The sequence below is a fragment of the Diachasma alloeum genome, unplaced genomic scaffold (assembly GCF_001412515.2).
Source record: "Diachasma alloeum isolate Michigan unplaced genomic scaffold, Dall2.0 Dall_scaffold_00287, whole genome shotgun sequence".
In the NCBI taxonomy this organism is placed as follows: domain Eukaryota; kingdom Metazoa; phylum Arthropoda; class Insecta; order Hymenoptera; family Braconidae; genus Diachasma; species Diachasma alloeum.
Window position 1 is genome coordinate 37,570 of NW_021680426.1, and position 27,988 is coordinate 65,557.

The following is a 27,988-nucleotide window of genomic DNA, read 5'->3' on the forward strand; positions in this document are numbered from 1 at the left end:
GTGTCCGTACACCCCCACCGCATTCACCGGAAGTTACACAAAATGAATCTTTAGAAATTAATTAAAAATACCCTATTTAATGCACCTTCACAATTTTTGTTGGAGAGGGTCCCCCAACCCCTCAGTAACATATTCCAAGCGGAATAGAGTTGGTTGGTGCTTGCGTGTCCGTGCACCACCATTTTGTTCACCGGAAGTTGGGAGAAATGAATCTTAAAAAATTAATTAAAAATACCCTAATTAGTGCACCGTCACAATTTTTGTTGGAGAGTGTCCCTCAACCCCTCAGTAACATATTCCAAGCGTAATGGAGTCGGTTGGTGCATGCGTGTCCGTGCACCACCATTTTGTTCACCGGAAGTGGGGAGAAATGAATCTTAAAAAATTAATTAAAAATACCCTAATTAGTGAACCGTCACAATTTTTATTGTAGAGGGTCCCCCAACCCCTCAGTAACATATTTCAAGCGGAATGGAGTTGGTTGGTGCTTGCGTGTCCGTGCACCACCATTTTGTTCACCGGAAGTTGAGAGAAATTAATGTTAAAAAATTAATTAAAAATATCCTAATTAGTGCACCGTCACAATTTTTGTTGGAGAGGGTCCCCCAACCCCCTAGGCACATATTCCAAGTAAAATGGAGTCGGTTGATGCATGCGTGTCCGTGCACCCCCACCGCATTCACCGGAAGTTATACAAAATGAATCTTGAAAAATTTATTAAAAATACCCTAATTGGCGCACTGTCACAATTTTTGTTAGGGAGGGTCCCGCAACCCCTCAGTAACATATTCCAAGCGGAATGAAGTCGGTTGGTGCATGCGTGTCTGTGCACCCCCACCGCATTTCCCGGAAGTTACACAAAATGAATCTTTAAAAATTAATTAAAAATCCCCTAATTAGCGCACCGCGATAATTTTTGTTGGGGAGGGTCCCCCAACCCCCTAGCTACATATTCCAAACGGAATGGGGTTGGTTGGTGCATGCGTGTTCGTGCATCACCATTTTGTTCACCGGAAGTTGGGAGAAATGAATCTTAAAAAATTAATTAAAAATACCCTAATAGGTGCACCGCGATAATTTTTGTTGGACAGGGTCCCCTAACCTCTTAGGGACACATTAAAAATAAAATGACATCGATTGGTGTATGCGTTTATTGCACCCCTATTGACCGCGTAAAAACTTATAAAAATAAAAAAAATATCATGAAATTCCTCCTCGAGAAATCATTCCCCACCCTCACTTTATTGTAAACTACAAAATACATGCAATAAAAAAATTATAAAATTACGTTTTCCCGTTTTCCTCTCTCTCAACGCTAGCGCCTATGATTTTTGGACGGTACCGCACATACGTGCCTGGGCGCGCCATCCCCACCTCTGTCGCTCCGCGCGGAGCTATAGAGTGGGGACAGACGATGGTGGCGCAATGGGTTAAACTCATGGATACCGATGTAGCGTTGAGCAAGCGGCTACGGTGGGGGCCGTACAGTCCGCCTCACAAACTATACCCATCTCCCTCTGAACTGCTCCCGCCAGCTTCAGCCTCATCAGCTGAGGTAGACCAGGAGAATGCAGGGCGCTTGGCGCAAGATAATCTAGCAGGTTTAGCAGCGAGGCGCATCGCTGAAGCACGTCGAATACAACGCCTCAGGATGCCCCTTGCTGAAATCCCAAACCCTGAGCCAGTTCACAATGAGCGAACGATATGCATTCTATGTATTGATAGGGAGGCAACCGTGGCATTTGCCCCATGTGGCCATGTTCTGATTTGTGAACATTGTTCTATACAACATCACCGTCGGTTACGACAATGCAGTATGTGCATGAGATTGCGAGGCTTTTTCTTGCAACTGACATACGGGAGGAACGGAACTCTGTGCTGCGCGTGCAACTCCTTGCAGGCAGACATGGCGTTTGTGCCATGTGGGCATGTCTCGACGTGCCACCTTTGCACTACACCGGATGATGCTCGTGATTATGGATGCCCAATGTGTGTCCGTCCACGAAAGTGCTTCATACGAATTTTCCCGAGGGGATTCCCAGTATGAGTTGTGCGATCAATGAACTAATCGTAAGCTATACAGAGTTTGTCCTTCAAGAGTTACATTTTTAACCGATAATGTCACTATCGTTATCGTTACTGTTACTGTTACACTATTGTTATCATGATCAGTTGAAGGCCAACTCTCCATCGGTGAATTTAATTTTTGTAGTGTGGAATGTCACTCGTTACGTTCCATCACCACACTATTGATCATCTCTGTTTAAAATGCGCATGGAATAAAATGAAACGTTATGAAATGTTATCATTAGAATTTTTATATGAGAAAAAGATATAAGGAGAGATGAGTGCGAAATAATTGTATTCACATTTTGAATGTCATTTAATAAAACAGAATGAACCATTGATTGAAATCTTGTATGAATGCTGATTATTTCCCCATTTTTCCCCCTTTCTTAGTCGATTTCCTAGACTTTAGCTGGTTTCGAATAATCAGTTCTGCCCCTGCTTTCATTTTTCTTCCACTTTTTGTCATTCCCAATCGAATGATTCCCATTCCTTTAGAATCCATGTTCCTCGTGTCTAGAAAATCATTTTTTTACATGACCTTATGGTGGGGGAGAAACTTCTCTCATGGTTCTACTTATTATGAAAACTAATTTCGAATTGGGCTTTAAAAATGAACGAAAATAGGGGAGTTCATTCATAACGTCATGGAACTATTTCTCTGCCTTTTCCTGCCCTCGACATTCCTCTTCCAAAGATTCCAAAGATCCCGAAGACCCTCGACTGTCTGCCAATGGGCCCAGGAGATCACCGCCTTGACTGAGTCCCAATCAAGAGGTCCTCGAAATATTAATTATTAGGTAAGTCGATCAGTAAAAGAAAATTGCGGTGGAAACGGTAAAAACCTAAATCTGTCTCGTTTCCTCCGCACTTTCAGCCGATGCTTAGTCCAACTCTCCTCTCATCCCGCTCCCGGTGGAAAAAGGCTCACTGTAGTCACCGAAAACTATATAGCGGTAACCACGAAATCTGAAGACTTTCGATACGTTACATATAAAAAATGAAAGAGGAAAGTTTTTCTCCTCTCACTCTTCTTTACATGATTTGATGTTTGATATTCCGAAAAATTCCACAATTTGAAATATTTGGCATTGTTTCTGTGTAAAATTGAGTTACACATGTATAAAACTGATCTACACACGTGTAAAATTGACTTACACACGTGTAAAACCCATATACACACGTGTCAAATTGACTTACACCTGGGATTTTTCTTCTCGCATTGATGATTATGTGCAAATTGAATCTGTGCTGAGCATTTTGTGTTATTTCCAAGTGTGTAACTCATGGATGTGCCGATGGCACTAGGATTAGTGTAGATAAACATGTGAAAAAATGTCATGTGTAGTTCTGCTCTATGTAAATCAGTGTGTAGCAAGAATCATGTTGGCGTAGAACAAACCATGTGTACGTGTAGAATTAAAGTGTGTAGGAGAGGGATGTGTAGATCTGCAAACGTGCAGATGTGCAAAACAGCCAAAGGATCGAAGCAAACCTGTTATCAGCAACTATAATATTAGATTTAACAATCTAAGATTTTAGTTATCCGGGGCTCATAATCCATATTCTCTTCAGAAAACCCAGATAGAAAGTACAAAAGAGAATAGGTATAGATTTGAGAAAGTGATGTTATGATGATTTCATTTTGTTCTTCTTCGTAGTCATTGTTGCTAGTCAGTTTGGATGAATTTTTGAACAACATTCATTCTGAAGTGTTATTGCACTGTGAAACGATTGACGCGACATGCCCAACTTTCTAAATTACATAAAAAATCCATGTTTCATAAAGCGTCCCATCTTAATGAACTCCTTACTCTGTTGAACGAAGAATTCTGAAAAAAAAGATGGTTTGAATGAGATTGTGAAAAAAAAAATCATTTTTGGCTCATAATTCTTCAAGCCGAAAAATATAACACTTACTTTTTTTCATTTGTCAAGGCGATATATTCATTCATAACATTCATAAATCTTATGTTGTATTCCTTCAGGATTTATGATATGCATAAGCTCCATAAATATTCAATTATGCAGTCCATTTCTACTTCACATATATACATAGATGAGGATTTACTCGATTGAATGAGGACACTTCAACAATTTTATGAGGAATCAAATCATCTACAATGAACCATTTCTCTCCCTTCATAATGCATGCTGTATTATGCCCAAAACTATGTTCATTAATGCATTCTGAATCATGAAAGTTTACTATTGCGGCTAGAACATATTGTTTATTATTAACAGTTAATGTTGTGGTGAAATCATGTATTGGAACTTGAAATTTATGATCTGATGGACAGTTGATGAAAAGATGGTTATGGAAGTGTACACTTTTCAAAATGCATTGTGTACACTTGATACTAACTCCGTTGAGAATTTCATGGATGGTCGTATCTAATATTTCTTGCAAATTTTGACAATAGAGGTGGCCATAATTGAATATTGCTGCAAAACTGGGTTCTATAGTAATCTCATCAATTTTTCTATTACCACATGATAAACGCTCTGCTGTCATTGAATAACTTGGATTGTGATTGAAAATTATGGGACATGGTTCTGCTACTGTCATTAATGCGTTTACAATTACCAAATCAGACCAGAATCTCATTTGTTTTTGAAAAAATTCCTTAGACTGGAAAATATTCAATCTCAGCTGCCGAACATACTATTCATCAACTTCATCATTCATAATTATATATTTGATGAACTCAAATTCAGTAGTATTGGAACGAATGATGTCACGAATGATTTTTTTAATGATGTCATTAAAAAAATTTTCTGCAGTACACGCCGCAATCAATATTTGAACAATACTGTCAAATCCGCATGTCTGCTGAAGGCAAAAAGAAATATCTTGGCCAATTATTGGACCGCATATATTGCCATTTCTGAGTATGTACATTTCTTTTTTTTTCGCAAAGTCGTTCAGTTGATACCGCTGATTCATGATTTGAAGTATTACTTCCATTATCATGCTTTGGCAGCTTCCCTTCAGTAAAATTGAACGTTCTATCATGTTCAAAATGTTCAGTTTCATCTATTGACCATTCTTGTAGACTATTCTTATTGTTGAATATAAATGTCCTCTCCTCGTCTTGCGGTTGTTTACTTGATGGAATCTTTGAACAACCATAAATCTCTGAGTTTGGTTTAAATTGATGATCGAATACTGAATCATCGTGAGTCATTAAGTAATGATAAAATGCAAAAACCGTATATTGCTTCCGAATGGAAGGTTTGAAAATGCAATTTTTTCCGATTCTCTAATTTTGTTTGGATATGACTCAGAGTAGTCTGAAACATCGAGATATGATGTTTTTAGATGATGTCTGTATGTATGTGTGTGCGTATGTGTGTATGTGTGTGCGTTTGCCCAGAAATGTATTAATAACTCCAAAACCGTAATTACAAAAAACTTGAAATTTTGGCTCATAGTTGGTACCAACGAGATACAAATCTGTGCTAAATTGAATAGTTCCTGAGCTCTAGCAATTTCTCAAAAATTATTTTTCGCAAATATGTCAGGAACGGCTTGAAAAATGTCATTTTTTTTCAAAATATCTTTCAAGATGAGACCTATCTTACAATATAGAAGTACAATCACCCCGCTACGGAGAATTGAGGTTTATTTTCATTTTTTCATTTTTTTTAACAAAATCGCTTGTTACCACGATAACTTGGAAAATAATTGAGATAGCAACTTCAAACTTTGTACGAGTGTAGGTCTCATGGTAATAAAGTTTGGTATTTTGAAGGGGCGAAATCGAACAAGTAGTTACGGAGATATTCAACTTTGAATGGAAACTTTTTTCGTTAATATCTCAAAAACGACTGAGCCGAATTCAATTTTTTTCTCAAAATATTCGTTATAATGGTGGCTGTCTGACCAAATTAAAATATAAGTACCGTTGCATTGAAAGTTTTCGAGATATTGATATTTTTCTATTTTTAGGTGATCAGCTTACTCGTGTGGCTATAATATGGTTAGAACTTTATTTAACGATCTCAAATTTTGAGGAGTGATCGACACTATTTAGCTACATAACTCGAACGAATTTGAGATTAATTTGTTCAGTAGTTCGTGAGATGGAACATTTTGTGAAAAATCGTCTATTCTGTCAATTACCGTGTTTTTCTTTAGTTATCGGTTTTTTTATCACAATTTCTTGGAATTTCATATTACTAACATATTGGCATAACGTAATAATCCATTCATCTATTTATAGAATGTTTATTATAAAAATTGGGGCGAGTTAAATAAATGACTGTATATAAAAAGTGTCAGGACGCATCCGTGAAATACAAATAAAGAGAAGAGAATAAAGATAAAAGGACGATCAAACATGAAGTTGGTTAAGAGGGAGAAAAAGAACAAATACGTAACACTATTCCCTTTTTTGAAAAGTTGTCACCCCAGCAACAACGCGCTCGTTGAAGGCAATTGTATTGTAATTTCGGGTAATCAATAACTGAACACTTCAATTATCTGGGGTCTTCAACCCAACTCTTTTTCAAAAACCCAGATGGAAAATAACAGAAAAAGAGAAGGTCTAGCATGAGCCTTCCGGAACTAATTACGAATATTTTAAGACCAATTAGAATACGCTGCATGGGCGAGAGCGGCAAAAAATGGAGACCTATAATCTGCCCAAATGACCTCATGGAGACATATAATCTGACCATATTTAAATAAAAAAAAAAAATTTTAGCCAATCAATTACTCCATTTTTTAAAAATTAACCATTAGAAAGGTGGCGCTGTAAATGTTCACATACAGACATGGCCACCGAACTTCATATTTTTTTAATGGAATTGCTACGGATCCATTCGGAAGCATACTAGCAATAAAATTAGTAGAAATTAAAAAAGAAAAAAAGTAATAACACACAAAGTAACGATGAAATGGCTGCTGTCGGATAGGCTTCAACCTCTGCTTGTTTTCTTTTGCAATAGAAAGGACTTGATGTTAAAATCTAATTTTCACCAAAAATTCACCTTTTCGCACACATTAAACGCAAAAATTCAATACCATTGTTTTATGCCCTTTACAATGTATAAATTTTTGCACTAGGGAATAAGGTTTTTCATTCTCAAAAAACGGTTTTTGTAATAAAAAAAAAGGTCGATCTACTTGTGATATCTTTCCGTATAATTTAAGAATAATAGAATCTTCTCCCTTTCATTTGTTAAATAAATATTAATCATTTTATGGAGTTTGGGTAATGCTGGTAATAACGCTCAGTTGCTGCGGGTAGTATCGCTCAGTTGTTGCGGGTAGTGGCACTCAGTTGTTGCGGACAGTGCCTGACACAGTGCCTGACAGTTTGAAGTACAAGTGCTGGTGGCAGGACAGAAATCACCTAAGTAAGGTGTAATTATCGATTTTTTAAATGAAGATGTATCCTAGAGAATGGATACCGGTATCGTTGGAGTATTCGTGGAATATAAAAATAGTTCTGAAATTCCGTATAATCCCTGATACTCACAAGGAGAGGTCACGCCTTTCGGGTCACCGATTTGGCTGGGTCTCTGTGTATTTCAAGAGGCCCATCGGTAGAGTACATCCCTAAATCCCTAGGGTGCAAAACTCGGAAACAAGGGAGAAATTCCTGTTCAAACTTTTGAGTTCAAGACACCAGATTTTTTTTTTGTTTATTTTCGCAGAAAATGTTCCTTTTAGCACAATCCGATGATTCAGATAATGGGAAATGAATTTCAATGATATATATCGAATATTACCGTCATTGAAAGGACAATGCGTTCGAACTGTCTCCCTTCCTGTCTCGGCGGCGCCCCGCTCACAGTGACGTCTAGTCTGATGCTTGCGACAAATATGTCTCGCTGCATTTCGCCTGAAGGAGCAGGTCAGAACAATGGCATAGCATAGGGCGCCAGGGGGGGAGGCGGAAGGGATGAACAGCACGACCAGTATTTGAGGCCAGATGTTTAGGATATAAAAGGCCGATCCTGCGAGTAAACCGTCAGTTGGAAACCAACATCCAAATGCAGCAGACGTATATTTTGTGAGTTGTGTACCCAAAATTAGTGAAAAAGTAGGATAAAATGGAGCAAGAAGCTGCATCACCATTTCATCGTTTACCAGAGGAGATTCTTCGCAACTCTGTTCATAGTGAGGAATCGAAAAAACTCCTCAAAGAAGCCGTAAANGTGAGTTGTGTACCCAAAATTAGTGAAAAAGTAGGATAAAATGGAGCAAGAAGCTGCATCACCATTTCATCGTTTACCAGAGGAGATTCTTCGCAACTCTGTTCATAGTGAGGAATCGAAAAAATTCCTCAAAGAAGCCGTAAACCGCTGTGAAGAGCTGTTATTGAGAAATGATCTCATAGTGGAGGAAACGCCAACGACGATTTCAGCACCAGCGGCGTTGATGGGAGAAGAAATCTTCCATCAGATCACGGAAATGTTGGGAGAGAGACAGATGTTGGAGGACGAGGAATTAATCCTTCCCAACGAAGAAGACGTGGATCATCTGTATGAGCCTGTCGAGGAAGCTGAGTGCTCTGATTCTGATGAGTACAAGCCTCCCGAAGAAAAAAAAAAAGAAATTAGACTTTGTCCCCCTGGAAACGAAGATCAAAGTGCTGAGGTTGGCCAGAAAACATCCAACTTGGAGCTTGGAGACCTCCAGAGGAAAGGCTCACGGAGTTTGAAGAGAAAGGATGACTTGAAGCGTTGGGAGCAAGATGTCGCAAAGGGAGGAACAGTCTATGAAAAATATGCTGCCATCGATTCATGGACCTATGATCACTTTGTAGAGGCTCGGGCAGAATACGCACAGGTAAAATTTGACTTGAACGTTTTCCCTTCCTAAGGGGGGTATAATGGCAGGAAAATGAACCAACAGTATTTTTTTTATTGCAGGTAACACCGAGAAATTTGCGGGAGTGGGCATTGGCCGCTGCTAGCCAATTCAGGGATTCGAACTTCGAATTCAATGTCATGGGTAAAAAAATTCAAGAGGAAACACCACATTCGCCAGCGGAAAGTCGCCAAGTACATCAGCCGCAAGGAGCACTGCACAATGACAGAGGTCCTGGAGGCGGAAAAAAAATTCTGTATACAAGTAAAGGCAATCACCAAGAATTTCCAGCGTGCACTCATCATCAACACCGATCCGATGGGTTGTCAATACCAGTCTGCTTATGATAGGACACTTGAAGAGATAGGGTCAAGAACTGTGCTGGTACAAAAAACTGATCTGAACAAAATGAGTCACTCGTACACGGCACAGTATGGCATCACAATGTCCGGAAAATTGTTGCGTCATGTGTTCCTGGGTTTGCAGGAGCCCACAGGATCTTTCGGCCCACGAGTGAAAAAAACTATCGACGCTTTGACTAATGAGTTCGGTAATGTTGTGGTAACTTGCTCGAAATCCGGCAAATTGTCGTCGGGGTTGTATCGTGAATTTCTCGAAAAAGTAATCCAGTTTTACGTAGAAGATGATAATTTTTTATTCATAGTCGATTCCTGCGGGGCTCACACAAATCCGGTGATTTACGATGAAATTTTGCTCAATCAAGAAAATCTGCCAACTTGTACCATGAAAATTATCCCTCCGAAATGTACTGCAATCTGTCAACCATGTGATGTGTATTTGCATAGACAGATAAAAAATTTCATCAAGAAAATTCAGAACTGCACATATTTGGTTGCAGAAAAACGTGATATCGCATCTCGCGAAGATGCGATACGAATCCACTCATTGATCCATCATCAATTATCAGCTCCGATTTTTGAGTCAATGATCAAATACGCATGATTTGCATCTAAACTATCCGATGAAAGAAACATTTTCCTGAATGTCAATGAGGTATGTTTTCCCGTTGATCAATTACAAACGCCCTGTGCTTGCAAAAATACAGCTTTGATCTCTTGTAGTAGATGCAAGATAAATTTATGCTTTGTTTTTATGATGATTATCATTGTAACGAACATGTGGGGATATTCGTTAGGAACACTAGAAACGATCTGGAAACAGCGAGACTCCTACACCGGTGAATTAAAATCCGTGAGTAAGAATCCTAGAGCGAGAGAGTGAGAGTCCCTTATCCACTTCCGAGTGGCTTATTTCCGGTTAGAGTTATCGGTTCCGTTTATTAGTAAAGATTAGTAATTACGCGTCTTTGAGGGCCTAGAAAAATTATCGTGAAGAAGGGCCAAAAATTATAGTCATCCGGTTCTTTTTATGGGGTTCACCCTATTGTTAATCTTGCGGGTAATCGAATAGGTCCGGCTGAAATGCCAGCGCTCCAATTTCGTTGGATTTTCAGGGGTTAATTGGTTACGTTTTTATTTTGGGTGGAAGGTCGTTCGGAGCGAGTGCAACCATCGTCTCCAATGAATCGCCAGGTTGCCTTTGGGTTTTCGATGAGAGAAACGAGTTGAGCAGGAATTAGTAGTGGAGTCATAACAAGTGCCGGTAACTTGTCTTTTAACCCCGAAAATCCCGGAGATCCGATCCGTGGGAAGCGCCAAAGACCCTTAGTAATTATCCGAACGACCATCAGTTCGGCCTAGTCTCGCGTAATAATTAATAAAAAGGAACTAGTTTTGTGTTAGGTGATTAAAGAAGAGTTAGGTGAGATTTGAATAATCGCGCCAGGTCGTGAGAGTCGCGATTAATTGTCGTTAGATTCGCACCTTCGAGGGGCGTGTCCGCACCAATCAAAATTCGGGTGATTGAGCGGTGAATTCCGCGCTCTGAGGTGTCTCGAGACGCTCGTGAGTTCGGCAGTTCGGCGTTGGCCCTTGACCTCACCGGAACTAGTGCCAGTACAGTGCCTATCCTAGGATCATAGTGCCCACATTTGGATTATTGTATCTACACGATGGCGAAGAACACCCCAAAGAGGGGTAAGAAACCCAAAGTGAGTTTTTAGTTCGGTTTATTTATTTTTCCGAATTCATTTCGGCCTTTAGTTATTCGACTACGGGGTCTTCAGCCCCGTACGTCGCATTTTATTCCGTTAAAACGGTGATTGTCACGCATAATCCAAATTGTGAGGTGCCGATCCTCCCCTTTTTCACTCATGATTGGGTGGATTTCGTGATTTTTTGGTGAGTTATTTGAGGATATTTCTCCCCTTTTTGGGGTTATTTCCGGCTCCGATCACACTATGCATCGGCTTATTACGTTGGTTAAAGATCTTTTATGCGAATCTATCGGAGGAAAACCCCTCCGGAGGGGATAATTAATCACGTTGAATTGTTAGAGCGCGTCCATTCCCGTTGCACGTGGGTTTTCACGCATAAGAAACTCCACTCGTGTTAAAATTGAGTTGGTTCGCGTAGATAGTTAATTAAAATTATGGTTGGTGGATCAATGTGTTCGGGGGGCTTCCCTGAGTAATTCATCTCAGGGTTTCCGACAATTCGCTCTGCCGATTTCCGGATATTCCATTTTTGGTTTTTATGGATTTCCAACCCATTTTCGCTGGCGTGTACGCCGTGTGTCTCGAGGGGGAATTCCCCCCGACTCTCGACTCCCCTCAGAAACCCATCCACGTTTACACGTGGCTATTCTCGCTTCATGCGAGCATTTTTGCGTTTAGAATTCCGCTCGGGGATTCACTAACCTGGGGCGGCTAATTATTTAGGGAAAATTATTTTTTGGGTATTGTTGTCTTCGGTAGACTCTCCCGGACATTTTGTCTCAGGGTTCGTAATTTTTGACTGTGCCATTTTCGAGTTATGGCAAATTGAGTTTTGCGGAATTTCAGCCGTTTTGGCTGGTACGAAAAATCGATGGATGAATACGTTCTCCTCTCTCTCGCTCTCATTGTCACTCGCATATCTTTCCCCCCAATTCTCGGAATTCTCGAGTATTTAGGGATTAGCGCGTATTTCTACTCTCTCCAAATGTTTATTTCGGTATATTTGAGGCATTTATCGGCGATATTAATTTCTTCGAATATTTTTGTCAGATTAGACTATTTTCTATCAGAGTGTGGAATTAATATTATGATTATTATTATTGTCAGTATTGTTAGTTATTAATTGTAGATTAATTGTAGATTTTATATTTTTTTGAGAGAATTGAAATGTCTTTTTTTTTGTAAAATTGGTGATTCTTAAATTTCAATAGTGAAACCAGTAAGGATAATGTCGATCTCCTCCTTTTTTTTTTTGCTGTTTTGCAGTTTTGACCGCCCCATTAACCCGTTTCCACCTGAAATCCACCCCTCTCTCCACAACCTAGCACACTGAGCGAACCAAGGACCGTTACCTTTCCCCAAAAATCTAGTTTTCTCCCCCTTTTTTGTGTACCTTTTAGAGTTTTTCGAATTAGTAGAGTTGATTTTGTAGATTCCTCCGGTTTGGTAATTCCGGTTAAAAATTACCTGGCGCCCATAGATTTCTGCATTTTCGAGTTTAACTGGATTCAGGGGAAGAAGGGCGAAGGTAATAGGCATTTTAACCCCCGTAAAAAATGTCACGTTACATCAGCCAAAAAATTGTACAACTTACAGTGACTGAAAACAATAAAATTTACTATTTGTTCCTCAATTTCTGTTACATTTTTTAATTGAAATGATACAAAAATTCCGTAATTATGTTATGAATGATTGAGCTGTGCTAAAAAGAACATTTTCTGCGAAAATAAAGAGAAAAAAAAATTCGGTCTGGGTCTTGAACTCAAAAGTTTGAACACGAATTTTTCCCTTCTTCGGAATTGTGCACCCTAGGGATTTAGGGATGCACTTTACTAGTGGGCCTCTCGAAATACACAGAGACCCAGCCAAATCAGTGACCCGAAAGGCGTCACCTCTCCTTGTCAGTAAATTTGCAGTGAGGTTAGGACAACGATGTGTAGCTGTGTTTACATTTGTTTTCAGACGAAATGCCACGTAAAAAAAAACAGATGAAATGAAAAAAAAGGGAAATGGCAAGAAAAGGACCTCCAATGCCACCAAAACTGATCAGTTTATCTGTGATGACTGTTGTGATTAATCTCAAAATATATTCTATACCAATGAGATCTCAAAGATTAGATCACTATATCGCATAATCAAAAAATGTTGAACCAAAAAGCTATCAAATATAATTATATTGCGTTATACTAATTATAACAATAACAAGAAAATAGTAGCCATCGATTTATTATATATTTTTTCCAATTCAGTTGAATTAAGTTAGAAATTCTGTATTTTTTCAATATTCTACTCACATCTACGAGAAAAAGCAATTCATTAACTCCGTTACTAAGTTGAACTTTTTCTGGAATTTACTTAATTTTTTATGCTCACGCAGCATCGTTTATTAATTTTATTACTCACTTCGCGTAAGAACAATTTTCCACTATTTAACAGTGTTGGACGGCAGATTAGGTCGACACCTAAACGGTATTGCACGCATAAGCAGTTGGACGGCAGATTAGGTCGACACCTAAACGGTATTGCACGCATAAGCAGTATTGAGCAGTATTGAAAACCGAGTGACCGATATTGACCGTTTGCGGGTAATACCGGTCAGTCTGTTCGTGCCCTAATCTTTTATTAATTCTAGAAATGCTACTGCTGTTTTTTACTTAAAGTTATGCGAACACTTTGATATTAACAATTTTCAGTCCCGTTTCGTACAAAATCGCTTTTGTCGCGAAAACTATTAGGTGTATGACTTAATCTTCCCGTTTTTTTTTATATAAAAAAATATGTAACATTATAAAATAGGTAAATACTAGATCAATCCTAGAAATATCGTCCATCGTTTTCGATGACCTTGCGCCATCGATCGGGCAACATACGAATGCCATCGCGAAAAAAACTTGCATGCTTTGAGGCGATGAAGTCATCGATGAATTTTTGCACATCGTCCAGAGTTTGGAAGCGTCTTTCCTCTAAGGCGTACTGCATGGACCGGAACGGATGGTAATCGGAAGGGGCCAAGCCCGGTGAATAAGCCGCGTGCGGGACAATCTCCAAGCCCAAGCTTAAAATCGTTTTCTGAGTCGTGCGAGCTACATGAGGCCGAGTGTTATCATGAAGCAACATGACTTTTCTGCTCCGTTGCCCAGTAAATGGCGTCTTCTCATCAAGTAGCTCGCTCAATTTGTTCAATTGTCTACTGCAACGTTCTGCAGTAACTGTCTGACTCGTTTCCAAAAGTTGATAATAGAGTACACCCTTCATATCCCACCAGATGCAGAGGAGAACCTTCTTCATGTGAATTTTTTGTTGGGGAATGGATGTCGACGGTTGTCCGGGATTCACCCATGACTGTTTCCGTTTGGGATTAGCAAAAAAAATATATTTTTTATCTCTCGTCACAATTTTTGACAAAAAATTTTTCGTTTGGCACTTGGCGAGCAACGAAAGGCACATGTTCATGCGTTGGCCTAGGTTATGTTCAGTCAGTTCATGTGGAACCCATCTTCCTACCTTTTGTATTTTCCATTGTGTGTAAATGTTTAGAGACTGCTGCTTGAGTAACTTCTAGCTGAGCTGGAAGCTCTTTTTGGGTTTGCGTTGAGTCTTCGTCGAATAATTCTTGCAATTAAGCATTTTCAGAGGCTGTCCAGGGGGTTCCCGATCACTGAGATCGAAATCATTATTTTCAAAGCGTTTATACCAATATCTACACGTATCATAAGACACAATATTTCTTCCGAGAGTTGAACAAATCGAATCGCGGACTTCAATGACTTTTTCCTTGTTGGAACTCGTAGAGAATACAGTGTCGAATGTGCTACGCATCGGTCGCCATTGTATATACTACTGTTTTGTGAAGTTACACAGGTCTTCCAGGCATGACATATAGCGTATTAAAAACAGTAAGGTTCACTCTTCAAAATCGCAAACGGACCTGTAAATATTTAAATTTTAAATAAGCCACCGCACTCAATGAAAAAAAACGGAAAGATTAAGTTATACACCTAATATCATATGTACCGCGAAATGAGTCCCTACCAAATTTATTCGTTAGGTTTTAACGAAGAAATTGCTTTTTTATTTGTTCAAATAGGAAGATTAGTAATGGAGTTATGCACATTTGTTTATGGGCATAGCGCGCCAACGTTATCCACGCGTCGCGCGCGCCCCTAACCACCGGGAGTATTTTTTTTCCTTGCGGAGATAATGGCAATAATCGAAAAAACGTAATGAATAGGTGCATCAATGGTTTTAGCTTAGAAGGACCACGAACGTGCATGCAATCATATTCATACCTATATCCAGGGACTGAAATCGAAATGCGGTATCGAGACGAAAGTCGTTTCTGCCGTTTCGTTCCCGGAAACGAAAGTAAAACCGAAATGAAACTAGAAACGAAATTGGAATACCGTGATTAGGGGAAACGAAACTGGAAACGAAAGTCGAATAACGTTACCCCCGGAAACAAAACTGGAAATGAAAGTCGCATAACGTTATTGCGGGAAACGAAACCGGAACTTTGGCCCCAAAATTATGATTTTTCGAGTGATTTCTTGAAATTGAGAAATCATCAGAATCTACTAGAAGTCATGGGCACACAAAAATTAAAAGAAATCATGATTTCCAATTCTTATTGAGAAATCACAAAAATCATTCAATAAATCACAGGAAATCATCTCATTATGGAAATCTCTGAGTCACCCGATTGAGAACTGACCACACCCTTGTTAAATGACCGTTTCTTTTCGAGTTTTTCATACCAGAATACATAAATACATAAAAAATAATATTTTGTTCTAAAATCTGAGAATGTTTCTAACAGATATAATGGGTTCAATTTTTTCTCAATTCTTAATGGGTTGTAATTAGAGTTGGAAAAAAAAAGTTTTCAGAAGAAAAAAAAATGCTGTCTTCAATATCTCTGCCAATAATTGAGTTAAAGAACTTCGTTTGTTTTTTTTTCTATGCATTGTAACGTGTTATTTTATTTCGACCGTTCAACGGTGAAATTTACCATCCAGACGAGAAGTCATCACTGCGAAGCGAGAGTCAAAAGGGTTTATTTGGGGTTATAACTAATGCTTTGTTTTTTTTTTATTTTTGTTATTGTATCGAGCCACATATAGGGACTTCGGCAGCCTCGAACGTCGGGTCTCCAGGGAGCTGGGAAGCGGGAAACTCCAGAAAGTCATTATGTGGTAAAAGAGCTGCTTTTGTATTTGGATCGACTTCCCGCGTTGGAGGGATAGCTCGAGTGCAGTTCACTGGCGGCGCCACTTGTCGGAGGTAACGGGACGAAGGCGGTTATCGGCCGAGATTTGTGAGGCCATTTTGGATCTCCACGCCTAACCGGAAGTGATGGTTTAGGCAGTGCGAGAGAAATTACCGGACCGACGTTAGACGTCCGGTAATGATACGAAATGAAGGGAAAATGAATTGGATATTTATTCCCTATTTCGGTGAAGTTGTTTTGTGGAGAGTCACACAGCTGAGATGCAGCTGAGTGTCTATTGGAGAATAAGTCTGCTTGGTTGGGTTACAACCAATCAGAGCGGCTCATGGAACGGCCCTGGCCAATGGGGTTCGATTGGCGGGAAGTGACCCGAACGCATGGGAGAAGCGTGAGTTTTAGACTCACTTCTCGTTTGGCTGGCGAGCGAGCTGTTGCTCTGTGGTAAACCTCTTGCTGCCGAAAAAATTCATCTTGGTGTGGACACCAGCGTTGACTGGATTTTGGATTATTTGGAGAATCTTTCGCCCTGGCTCCTGGACTAGACTCGTTGGAGATTGTGGTGAGCGGAAGAAGAGTTCCAGAAATATCATTCTATATCTGTTTTGTATCGACAACGATTAGAATTCGCTCATTAGCTTGTGCAATTTTTGACGACGCTTAGCGTCGGGCGAAGTGATGCCATTAGAGTATTTTGATTTTCGGGGCGAGTTCTTATCGTCTGTTCGGCAGAGGTTAGCCTCTTTTGTATAATTTATTTTCGACGTCTGATTTTTGATATTTTATTGTGATTTGAGATGCTCGATTTTCTCGGGAATTCAGTGGTTTCTCTGAACGGATTTTGACTCTCGTTTCAACGATTTGTTCGACGATCGGATGAGGAATTGGTCGAACAAATCCTTTCGAACAACCCAAGGTGCGAATTCCTCGACGCCTTTACTCCCGAGTGCAGTTAAATTATCTATTAATTCTTGAATTTTTGCAATGTGATTTTCCATATCCTCTTGTTCATTTAATTCCAAATCCAGCATTTCGACGATCAAAGCGAATTTATCCATTCTACTAGCCTTTTGGTGATCGTTTTCCAACGCCTTCCAAGCGTCCATGGCGATTTCAGTATTATCTAGATGATGCCACTGATCGTTTTCAATGAAAAGCCTAATAGTTCCCAACGCTTTTTCATCTCAAAAGAGTGATTCGTTGAAGAGCTCCCTTCCGCCATCACTCAACAAGATAATTGACTATTCCATAAGATGGGGGAACCTGACCGGTTACATTTCGCCACTTCACCACTGAATTAGTTGTGTGGATGGGAAGAGTAATAATAGATGAAATAAATAGTTTACCACATGCAAAATTAGACAGATATTTTTCTGGGTTCGCTTTCAACGCGTTTTTTCCCCTTCCCGACTTTACTGGTGTACTCAGAGCCAGTTATATGGTGCATAGCTGGGAGTACTCAACATAATGGAGATGGAGCGCGAGAGGCAACAATGTGAAGAGGCACAGTTCTTCTGGTTAATCCAAATCCAACAGTCATCCAGTATTCCTAAATTCCATTAGAAACACAATTGTTAGTAAGAAATATACGTAAAGAAAATTGCAATGGCTAAAGACCCGGAAAAACATACCTTTAAACTATTTTCTTTGAAAAAGTCATAATAATAGAGGGTCAGGACCAAGACATCAGTATCACATGATACTATGAGAATTTTTTCTCGGACTCTTCCCACAGCATGATCAATGTGCACAAAGATACGTACATCAGCTTCTTCGATATCGTTTGCTGTTAAAATCGATAGATTGCAGCGATTGATGTTTGTTTAACTGAGGTAAGTCTTCACTCATTGATACTAATTACTCTATTATAGAAAATTATATTCATATAACGCTGCAAAATCCAGGGGCTCTATGTCGATCCGCACTCGACAAAAGTCCAGTCTTTTATTTTTGTTTTACCAAGAAACATCCGCCCAAAACAACGCGCGCCTTTTCTTTTTAACACTTCCAAAATATCTCCGCAGTTGACGGATTTAAAGGTTAATAAATAACATTCGTCTAGGTTGAAAACAATTAATTAAAATAATTATTATATTTTTTCGATTATTGCCATTATCTCCGTAAGGAAAAAAAATACTCCAGGTGGATAGCGGTGCGCGCGATCCGTGGATGACGTTGGCGCGCGGTATTCCCATAAACAAATGTGCATAACTCCGTTACTAATCATCCGATTTGAACAAATAAAAAAGCAATTTGTTCGATAAAACTTAAGAAATAAATTTGGTGCAAACTCATTTCGCGGTAAATATGATAGTTTTCACGACCAAAGCGATTTTGTACGAAACGGTACTGAAAATTGTTAATAACAAAGTGTTCGGATAACTTCAGGTAAAAAACACCGATGGATTCGAATTCCTAAAAGTCCATCGACATACCACTGCACCACTGTTCGACGTGCCTTATAACGCATACATCGTCGACGAACTTGTTTTCGTTTTATCCTTTGTGATAAACGATTCAAAGACAAACCCATAGCAGGGAGGAATTGTGTTGTACTCTCTAAAATCCCTGAATTGAACTCACAAATGGCTTCAAATACTGCTGCCTCAATACATTTTCTAGATGGACTCACATCTTTCGGGTATTGGCGCCACATCATGCTGTGCAAGCATTCATTATCATTCTGCTTGTGCCCTAATAAACAACGTTTAAGCAGAGCAGGATCGGAGAGATGCGTATAAACCGGTAGCAGTTTGTCCCAAAAGCTTGGCTTCACGGGGGTGCCAATGCATTTCCTATCAGGTTCTGGATTTTAATTTGCTGCAATGGCTGCTTGATAAAAACATCATAAACTGATTCCAGTAGGACACCGGCCATATTGAGGATTCTCATCGATTGAAATGGCATGATACAATGTTGCACATATTGCTTCTTGCATGGCTTCCACATCCCCACTGTTTTTTCGAACGGTCTTTCCGTAATGTGCCGTCGATTTCCCAACAGTCGCATACTTCGGAGATCGATATCTGCGACCATCTTTCTCACTGCAGTACAAAATCTGTAAATATTGAAAACCCCATCAATAAATCCTCCAGACTTGATAATATCTTCTAATTGTAAAGGAATATATTATCTTTTTCCTACACCGAGAAAAAAATTTCTAATATCTGAAACATATTTACTTGAGCCATGTAATTTTTTTTCAATCGTTTAATTCTCCCAGGCATCTCAACTCTCTTGGCACAAGAAAGGTCTCACGGTTTAAAATTTTCTCGTACTCAAGTATGACTTTGTTGTAAATGAAGTCACTCAAATTGCGTAAACGAATTGTTAATCTTCAAGTATTTGTTATTTCCATAATTTTTTCTATACGCTTCCAATATTTTGATACGTAATATATCCATGATGTAACGCCGAACGATAGTCATCAATGAGAATTTATTGAAGTTCCGTGAAGTGCAAACCTTCTGAGATTTAAGCCATTGAAAATAATGTACTTCTCTGAAGTAAATATGGTCTACATAATAGGATTTTTTTCTCAGTGTAAATGATTATCACACTCCTTTTTTGTGATGGGAATGCCTGGCCCATAAATATGCCGTTGATTGACGTGGTTGAATGCTTTAATCAGCATCAGACAATACTGTCGGGTATTGCATTTTGTACTGCTCTGATCGTTGCCATAATCTAGGTTCTGTAGCCATTTCCATAGATCCAGACGATCTTTCATTATTTTTAGAACAAAACTTTTGGGGACATTATCGGAGGAAGGATTGAAAAACCTGACCGATTAAGGTGTTCCATGTGAAAAGTCAAAATAGTGAAAAAAAAAATTGAAAAATTCACGGAAAAAATATCTAAGTATGGTGCATCACAGGAAGTTTTTCCAGAATTTTTCCAGATCTTGCGTTCGAGAAGAAAAATAATGAATTTTCAATGTTTTTGTATCTTCTCCAGCTGTAAGACAGAGATTATCGCACTCTAAATTTGAAGATTTTTTTGACGCCTGTAGAAATAACGAAAAATGCGGGAAAAACTAGTATGCAAGAAAGTTAATCTTGATTTCACATTCATGCAACTTTTAACGCTGTTAAGGTGCTGGCGCGCTATTGTTATCAGGGCTCGATAACAATGGGACTGCTCTTTCGCCCCTCCCCCCTCCCCACAATCTACACACGAAACGCATTAAAAGAACTATTTCCACCAGAATTGTTACTGCTCCGTCGTTGCTTCCAGACTAACTAATTTGATTTTTTGCACAATTTTACAGGGTTTTGGGAGCCACTCGACTCGTGGATGGTCCGACAAGAAGATGTTTAATTGGTGGAAAATATCGTATGATTTTTCCCTACTTCTTAATCTTTGTCAGAAAAGTAGTTCACTTGGTTTTTGGCGTTGTCAATTCATCGTTTTTCAACCATTCCTCCCGGTGCGAATTTTAGTATTGAGAAACGAGGGCATGCTGAGTGAACTATTTCATCACTGATGTGCTCATTTCCTTTGCTTTTGGAATTTTCATTGAGTTCAAATGATGCAATATTTTCTCTATTACTTGGTTTACTAATTTACATTTCATTTTTATTCATATTTTTGTATTTTTCCTCTCTTAAAAAATCTAAACACGACAGGAGACTTTTCACCCAACTCAATCGTCGCCAAAATACAGCAATGGGAATATTTTGACATTATCACTACATTTACAATGTATTCAGTTTCAATGTCGATAACTCAAGCCAAATCATATTGATATTTGAAAACTCGAATTAGCAATGAACCATCAAAAGTGACAGTAATATGAACAAAACCATCGTTCGCTTTTATAGCAATTCATGACGTCATTTCTCGCGGTTTTTCCAAGACTTCTGCCAACACTTGCGTACGACGAATGTGGAGAAAAGCTGATTTCATCCTCAAACTGCTGTTAAAGACATGATTATATGTACTTGTTTCGATTCTTGGAGATGTGAATGTTGTCCCTCGCGTTTTATATAGTTCACTTTCTTCACAATATGCAAAAGATCACATCGATTTTGTTCGCAAACCCATAACTTCCCGTGTAGAAATCTCTCCGGTCAATCTCCGCTTGCTATACAGTCAAGCCAGGGCTCAACGATCGGTTCGAGCCCGTGAGCGGAAGTTCAGCCGCATCCCCGCTTGGATTTCTCACGGGTTTGGCTAATACTGATGTTCAGTAACATCGAATGACACTCCGGACATTTGAGATTCGCAAGTAAACGTGATAATAATAATTTATGAACAAACAAATACACATCCGATTTGGTACTCTGGTCTGAGACAATCTGCGGAGGATCCGCACTATCGTCAATATTTTTTATTCGTTCAGGCACAATTGTCTCATCATTACCAGTCTCCAATTTCCTTCCGTGTTATTATTGTCGGCCGATTGTAGTTCATTATTTTCACAAAAAAATCGTTTGAAATGTCTTCTCGCAGTGAATCGCTATTCGATGAATTGCAATCAACGTCTTCATAGTAATCATCAGCAACTTCCAAATGGTCCAATTTCTCAGTCATTTTCCAACGCTACGTTGCTACCCCAGTAGAAATTTCATTGCGTAGAAACGTCACAACGTAAGTTGATGCGGATTAACGATTTGTTAGTGAATAATAATCGCTCGCAACTAATTGATGATTATTATTCTCGATAAAATGAAAAAATAGGAGCGCACCGCGTAACTGTCGCATAGGGTTCCAGCAGAGACCTAGCCGCTGAGTACGGCAGCGCACTCAGTGCATTTTGCAGACAGCAGACAATTCGCAATTGTTCCTCCGGAAGCAATGACTATCCATAAGAGCCAAGGACAAACATATAACGAAGTTTGTGTAGATTTCAGATATGATACTCAGTCATTAACTAGAGCATTCCTCTATGTTGCTCTTCGCAGAGTACGTAGCCTCAATCAACTTTATATTTTAGGAAGATTACCGTCCAGACTACCATCAGATAAAGATCCACCCATTTGCGAATATAAGAGTTTGAATGAACATCATTTGAAACTGTCATATATAAGTTCAATCGACACAAATCACATCAAGATCATTTATCAAAATATTCGATCTGTCAATAAACACGTTCGACACATACAATCACATTCATGGTATTACCGAGCAGATGTCTCATATTCTCTGAGTCATTTACTAAACGCGATGATCCAATTATTTTTAAAAATTTCGATTTGACCTTTAGAACGGATTCAGATATCAATCAGATAGAATGCAGTCTCAAGCCATTTTATTATTCTTGGAAAATGAAACACATATTCAATGTTCAGTATTAAAACATCAAGTTGAAAGATGAACGCGGATCTCATTTAGATTTAATTCTTTTAAAATGCAACGATGTAGAAATCATAACTCGATATAAATCACCTTCGTTTAACAATTTATTAATCACTGACAATTTATCTAAATTGTTTACGTTATTAAATTCAAAGGCGAGACAAATATTCATTGGGGATTTCAATAATGACATATTTCATACAAATAATTCTTTCGAAAGATATTTCAATAAATATGATTTCGAACGGGGAATACCGCATTCTAGGTCAACTACAAATTTCAATACTCAAATCGACGTAATATTTGTCAATAATGTAGCGCATTACCTTTCTGGGGTTTACGAAACCTACTTTTCGGACCACAAAGCTATTTTTATTGAGCTTTATGATGCAAATGAGAGAAAAAAATTCGTAATCAACAACATCTTAATCAACCCAGCGCATCCACAATTGAAATGAGCCATGAAATATCATCAACTAAATCAATAAATCATGGAATATCAACTCTACCTAGGATTATTTCTAATGTAGTCTTTGCTCCGAAAGAAAAATATATAAGGGTTACATGTGATATATGCCATGAAAGCAATTTAGATAGAATGAACAATGTAAGAATACTCAAAAACGGAAATATTATTGCGTCGCACTTGTGGCTATGACAGCATTGTACAAATATTAACATCAGCTTATGGAACAAAGCCAATTTTTAGAAACTTCGTAAAGATTTCACCAAATAAGAACTTTGAATGTACAAAAGAATTCTATTTTAATAATCCCAGTGATAACAATGCTAACTATCAATGGATATTAGATGTATTTCTCGACCACAGAGAATTTTTCTTCGATAAAAATGTATCATTTCGAAATAATATTGTCTTGAACGCAGCTATGAATGTGATGGATTTAGGTACTGAAATATTTGGATCAGATCCAAGTTATTCAACATATGTAGATTATAGAATATGTGGCAATATAATTATCGATGAAGGTATAGTCAAAATAAACATTTAAGACATGTTTCAGTACACTTATAGCATTTTCCCCGCTGTCCTATATTCAAGTCTTCAAAGAGTTGAAGCACAAACATTACAATGTGTACAAAATCATGAACATGTGCATCAATCTGTTGTATTTCATGAATACCTTTTCAGTGAATGTCCTTCATATCACAACTTACAAGTACCGCTCAATGGTTTCCCTACACTTTCGAATGTCAGCAATTTACGATATTCTTTAGCTGGAATAGTCAATATTATTAACCCCAGAATTATCAGTTCTACTGCTATTGCCCATTATGGCTATATTTTGACAGATCATAAATGAAATAGAATTGATGATTTAATCCCTGATAAAAAAATCCTAACTGGCTGTATCCTTGATACAGCCGTCAGATTTAACGTGGATACGTCTGTGGACCGAAATTATTATTGGCAGTATCCTTTTTAACATAATTCGTCACGAGCATTTAATGTTATATTCAATTCTATACGTCTCAATAATTTCATAAAGAATTTCAAAATTGAAAAATTCGTGATTCATAATTAGAACCTGCTTAATTGACGAATTCCATGGAAATACTTAAGAATTAAAAAATCCTCATTGGCAGTATCCTTGAAACTACAGTTAAACTTGACGTAGACACATCTAAGGGCCGAAATGTACAATTGGCCAAATAAGTTCTGTCCCACATGAAGATGGTTTCACCAGGGAAGCCCAATGGGGGATCAACTTCAGGTGGGACAGAACTTATTTGGTCGATTGTACAACCAAAATCCTTAAACAAATGTTCAGCATATTTTAATCACGACGAAATATCACATACACCTTAAAATTATAATCTATAAATAATCTAAAAATGTAGGAATTTTCTGTCTACACTATTCTATATTTTTCTGGAAATTTCAAAGTTAGAAGAAATAGTGAGAGCAAAACATATTATATGAAGATCAACATTTCATCGTTAGTTTATTAAGTATGGGCCGATGATAAGAAAAATATGATACATAACGGAATGTATTGATATTAATATTACGAACAAAAGTTAGATCTAAACAGGTATTTCCCAATGTTGTCGTGGGAGTCGGGCAGTACCGCAAATTGAATTCATTTTCCATAAATTTAAGGAGTGTTTGATCTCGAGATATATCACTGTTAAAATTCCCGCACAAGATGATTGGTGTATCTGTATCTGGTTGCATTGTTGGAAGGATTTTTTTTAGAGAATTGGTATATTCCAAGAGTAATCGAACTAAGAACATTTGTATTTTATCAATTGCGACTCCTGGGTGGATGTATATAGCAGCTAAGACAAATTGTGTTTTATTGTTGAACATAACTTTGACGGAAATGAAATCTCCAACTAAATCTGTTTGCACATGCATTCTGTCATGGAGACAAGATAATAATGGTTCACATGTTGTGAGACTTTTCATACGCTTGTATATAGCCACTCCGCCTGCTAATCGTCGTTCAGTACCATTCACATATGAATCCGCTTATTTCTGTTGGTGGTTCGGTATCGCTTGACCAAGTTTCACTGCAGACAAGATATTCGGCACGTCAAAGTATGGTGTCAGTGGAAATATCATCAGTATGGGCAGGAAGACTTTGTATGTTCATGTTCACAATTAAGATTTCTTGAGATTTATCGATGATCACATTACTAGAAGTCTGATTGGAGTCAGATGTGTTGAAGTATCTCGCGGCACAAAGGGTCAAAGTATCTAATCGATGCTGTTCTAGCCGTTTGTACTCATTCCTGATATTCGTGGCAGTCTGAGAGTTATTACTTACGCCATGATAGAATTTGAATTCGTTGTTTTGATTAGTCAAATACAGTGCTTCGAGTGTAGTCACTCGGCTCAGTGCTACATATACTAGCTGATTTGGTTGTTTTTTATTGTATTTGTACACGACTTCATCAAAGGTGCCACCTTGGGATTAGTGAGTCGTAATTGCGCAGGCTGGAACGATTGGAAGCTGGATTCGGTTACATTTGATGGACATACTTAATGATATGGTCCCTGTGATTTTGTTTATGGGTGTCCAATTCCACTGTAGAGTATCACGATTCGCCATTACATGTGGACGACACTTGATTCGAGCCTGCTGACCAATATGTTCCTGCGAAAAATGAAGCCACACTTTAATGTTGNGGTCAATCAAAAGCGCGAAATCAAAACCGTGAATCAAAACCGCGAATTAAAACCGCGAATCAATTAATCCCACCCCACCACCCACTCGCGGGGGCACCCTCAGACCTTTCTGACCCTTCCCAAAAATGGTTGGGCCAGAACCCGTCCTACACATCTACTTGTATGATCGAGCGGAGTTAGTGTCATTAGTATCTGCACTACTAGGGCCAGCGACTAGCTCTTGTTGATCCAGATTTCCGAATACCTCGATATACATCAATTGGCCGATAGCACCGTTTACTAGACCATCCATTATGTCAATGTTAGTAGCAATCATATATGGATATCCGTCAGCAAGATTTATCATGTAAGGAAGACCACCAGTCTGAACTACACTCAACTTATGTAAATTGGTTCTTGCTTTTACTAGTTCTTTCTTAGATTTATAGCCGATGACTACGTCATTAGCTACACACTGCATTTTAGAAGGAACGAGACTGAGCGCGCGCGTTCGCGCGCGGATTAGTAATGATCAATATGAGATATCGATGAGTTCTAGTCTATTATTGACGTGAGATTACTTATTCATCAACCATTCGAAGCGAATTGTCAATTTGAATCATCCAAACGAAATTTGAAGAAACAACATTCGTGAAATTAATGATTCCATAAACTTGTTTAAAAATTTCAAGGTATAGTTATAGTCAAATGACTATTTTGACTATAGTCATAAAATTGTATGAAAAGTTAAATATATAATTCTTTGTATACGTAGTTCTTGACGATGTCAGTTTCTCGTTGTTCTCCTAAAAATATTTGCAATGAATCCTAGGACCGAACTCGTAAAAATGCCACATAAAGTTGTCCATGATTGAAAACATCCTTTCGGAGGTCGACATCGATTTTTTCAAACGTTCCTCCTTGACTTTTATTGATAGTCATTGCAAAGGCTAATTTCACAGGGAACTGACGCCGTTTGAACGTGAAAGGATAAACATCTGTGCAATATAGTGTAATTCGATGGATGAATACGATGTCTCCTGTTTTATCGCCAGTTAGAATACGACATCTCAATAGATTATATACAAGCTCTAAAACTTGTAACCGTGTTCCATTGCATAAACCTTCACGAATACTCAGGTTGCGGATGAGCATTATAATGCCATTATTTCGCAATTTCAATTCACGTGGAGGGAAACTTGATGGATTTGGAGTATTCAAATGTTTTCGCAGAATATCATCACCAATACCTTCATTATCACAGTTTTCTGCATCATCCACGCTAGTATATATTTTTTCAGTTTCTTTATCGAATAATTGTACGACTTTAGCATTTATTTCATCCACATTGACATTCCGAGCAGATAATACAGCGACATTGGCAAGGTCCTCAAATTTTCGTTCATCGATCAATTCTTCGAAAATTTTCTCGACTATATTGTCAGATCGGGCCAAACATTGCACTGGTGCAAGAATATCGTTTTCATTAGTGTTCACGGTACCATCGCCTATAGAGAGCAGATAATTTGCAAAGTCGATTTCACTGGGGAGAGCTCGCATATTCTCGGTTAATGAAAACATCGTAAAGTTTCTCCATAATGTACTGAACTTGATAGACAGATTAACTAATTCACTTCGAGTACTGTTTATTCTAACCGGTAGTAATTGCCTGAAATCTCCTCCCAAAAGCATTGTTTTTCCACCGAAAGGGACATTACTTTTCATAAAATCACGTAAGGTCCGATCAACCAATTCCAGAGCATACCTTGGTGCCATTGGAGCTTCGTCCCAGATAAAAATGTCAGTATCTCGCAGGTATTGAGCAGCTTTGGATTGACTTTTTATATTTGAAATTGAATCGGAGAAAAGTGGAACTGGCATCCCGAAAGTCTTATGGACAGTCTTTCCATTAGGTAATAGTATCGCTGCAATTCCTGTGAAGGCCATCGTGCAAATTTGCTTATTCTTGCTAATCAATAAATGATAAAGTGTCGTGTAAATAAATGTTTTTCTTGAACCACCTGGTCCATCAATGTAGAAACATGTTGGAGATGGTGTTCCTTCCGATAAGGTAACATTCATTGGAGAAACCGGGAGGAAGATCAGTACACGGATCAAGGAACACCAGCGGTGCTCCAAATACGGTCACTTAGAACAGTCTGCCCTGGCTGAACACTGGATGGGCACTGGACATACTATCCAGTACGACCACGCCAGAATGTTGGCCAAATCGCAAGGGTATTTCGAAAGGAAATACCGAGAGGGTTTGGAGATCCATAAAAACCCTAACAACCTCAACAGGGACAGAGGATATCAAGTGAACCCCATTTGGAAAACCGTCCTCCCGGTTTTTTAATTGACCAG

General features: G+C 38.6%; 1 protein-coding gene across 1 annotated transcript in view; it reads left to right on the forward strand.

Moving 5' to 3' along the window:
* The window catches only part of LOC107038715 (actin-histidine N-methyltransferase), a 315,301-nt gene that overhangs the window by 19,548 nt on the left and 267,765 nt on the right, over window positions 1-27,988 (forward strand). The gene's annotated exons all lie outside the window — the stretch shown is intronic.